The sequence below is a fragment of the Galeopterus variegatus genome, unplaced genomic scaffold (assembly GCF_000696425.1).
Source record: "Galeopterus variegatus unplaced genomic scaffold, G_variegatus-3.0.2 Scaffold520, whole genome shotgun sequence".
Taxonomy (NCBI): domain Eukaryota; kingdom Metazoa; phylum Chordata; class Mammalia; order Dermoptera; family Cynocephalidae; genus Galeopterus; species Galeopterus variegatus.
In genome coordinates, this window is record NW_007726631.1 from 343,394 (window position 1) to 346,349 (window position 2,956).

Genomic DNA, 2,956 nt, shown 5'->3' on the forward strand with positions numbered 1-2,956 from the left:
GAAACAGCTACAAACCTTCTCCAGTCTCCTTAAGCCTCCAAATAATACACCTAATCTGTGCAGGCACTACTCATAGGTAGTAATTCACCTGTATTTACTTCTCATAACACCCTGTGAGGTAGATACTATTATACGCCTCATCCCATTTTTTAGATGAGGAAATGAAAGCACAGAGCAGTTACATAAGTTGCTCAAGATGGCAAAGCTTCTAAATCCCAGAACTGGGATTTGATCCCAGGCATTCGGTCTGCAGAATCTCCTAATCACCATGTAATATCGCCTCTATCCATTTCCTGTACACTTAGACTTTGACCAAGGTCTTTCTTCCTCTTTCAGAGAGAAAATGAGGGGGGGGGGGGGGGGGTCTTCTCATCTTCCACCTGCTCAATTCTATGCTTATGAGCAACTTCTTTTCCTCCGGGCTCAGAGGAGAAATGCTCTTTTTCCTGTCCTGGATAAATGCTTCTGCCTGGGCCATAAGTCACATTCCCTCTTCAGGGACCTGGTTGCTTCAGGTGTTCTCTGTCTTCAACTTCTTCCTCTCATTAGTCCTGTCTAGCTTTGGGAATCCCCAAGGCTTTATGATGTCAGCACCCGTAAAGCTGAGTGAATGCATGGGAACAGACAAATCCTATAACACTGAAAAGTGGCATCCAATGTATTAATTTATAATGACAAGTGTAACTTCCAAGAAAAGCAGACAGTCATTACCGTTCCTTTGANTTCTCATCTTCCACCTGCTCAATTCTATGCTTATGAGCAACTTCTTTTCCTCCGGGCTCAGAGGAGAAATGCTCTTTTTCCTGTCCTGGATAAATGCTTCTGCCTGGGCCATAAGTCACATTCCCTCTTCAGGGACCTGGTTGCTTCAGGTGTTCTCTGTCTTCAACTTCTTCCTCTCATTAGTCCTGTCTAGCTTTGGGAATCCCCAAGGCTTTATGATGTCAGCACCCGTAAAGCTGAGTGAATGCATGGGAACAGACAAATCCTATAACACTGAAAAGTGGCATCCAATGTATTAATTTATAATGACAAGTGTAACTTCCAAGAAAAGCAGACAGTCATTACCATTCCTTTGAAACAAAGCCGAAGTCTCACCTCCTCCAAAAGGCCTTTCTGCTTTGTTCTTTAGCTTTCCTTTGGCACTTAGCCTATGCTACCATGTGTTGTTATCATCTTATTTATTGCTGTCCTGAGTCACCCACCTCAACTAACGATCCCTTGATGATTGCACATGAAAAGTTTTCTTGATCTTTACAGCATTTCATTTGACAAATATTTATTGAGCTCCCACTATATGCGAGATATTGTTCTAGACCTTGGGAAGTCATTAGTGTGTAACTCAGACAATGAATCTGATCTCACTAAACTTATGTTCTAGCAGAAGGCAATGAATGACTAGAAAATAAATATATGTCTGCTTACCACAAGTGCTATGAAGAAAAATAATGCAGAAGGCAACATCAGGGATGTGGAGGGATTTGTGGCTTTATTTTACAGAAAGGAGTCAGAGACACCTCTGACAAGGTGACAATTGAGTGGAGACCTGAATGAAGTGTAGGAGCAAAGGGTTGGCTTAATGAAGGTGAATATTTATGAAGCTGCTGGCTCAGAATATCTGACTCCACTAGGCAGCCATTTGATTTTTTTCCTCATGTTCTATTATGAAAAAATTTTAAACGTTTAGAAAACCTGAATAACTTTTACAGTGAATACCATATACCTACCACCTAGATTCTACCTTAAGCATTTTACTTTATCACATATCTATCTACCCATCCTCTATTCATCCACCAAGTCATCTTATTTTTTGATACATTGCAAAGTAAATTGAACACATCAGTATCCTTTCCCCTAAATAGTTTAGCATACATACTATTGAATTTTTTTCGGTTTTATTTTTTCGTTTAGGTGAAATGAAATGCACAAATCTTAAATGTGCATTTACAGATTTTTGGCAAGTGCATATACCTGTGTAACTGTAGAGATAAAATTAACCCCACTTTCATAACATATGCAATTCCCTTCTGTGAAACTGCTTGCTGTGTGATAAGGTAGATTAATTAAGTTTAAATAGTATTTAAATGGCTTAAGAACCCACCAACCTTTTTGGAACTTTCCATTGCCAGGGGAAAAGGAATTTCCAGGAAGGACCTAACCACTATAGGGGTGGGACTTTCCAGGAAGGGCCTAACCACTACAAGGGTGGGCCATTCCAAGAACCCAAAGCACACCCAGTTCCAGGAAAGGCCTAACTACTAGGTGATGGGTCACGTCCCCAGTTCCCACCTGTGTACCACCAATGAATTTAAAAGTCACCTCAGATGACCAATAAGCTGTGTACATCTCATCCTGTTTCCAAAGTCTGCCTAGCAAACTGTATAAAAAGTGCTTGTGTTAAGAGCTCAGGGCCGCTTCTGTCCTGAAGATGGAGCGACCCCAGCATGCTGGAATAAGAACCTCTTGCTTGATTGCAGCGATCTCTGTCTCCTGGTCTTTGTGAGATGAGCCTTCCCAACAAGTAAGATTCGCCCTTTTGGGCCAGTCTTACATAACCCAAATTCTGAATGAGCTGTAGAACATTATCACCACCCTAGAAAGTTCCCTCATGTCCCATCCCATCAACCCCTGTGCTCATTCCCTTATAGGCAACCACTGTTCTTTTTTCCACCATAGATTAGTTTTGGCTGTTCTACAACTTCATATAAATGGAGTCATACAGTATGTACTCTTTTGGGCAAAGCTTCTTTCATTCATCATGATGTTTTTGAGATTCGTCCATATTGTTGCCTGTAGTGGTAGCTTTACTACATATAAAGCTCTAGTCCAGTGCTTCTCAATCAAGGGTAATTTTTTCCCCCAGAAGACATTTAACATTGCTGGAGACATTTTCAATTGTCATAATTGAGGGGTTGCTATTGGCATCTAGTGGTTAGAGACAAGGGATGCTGTTAAA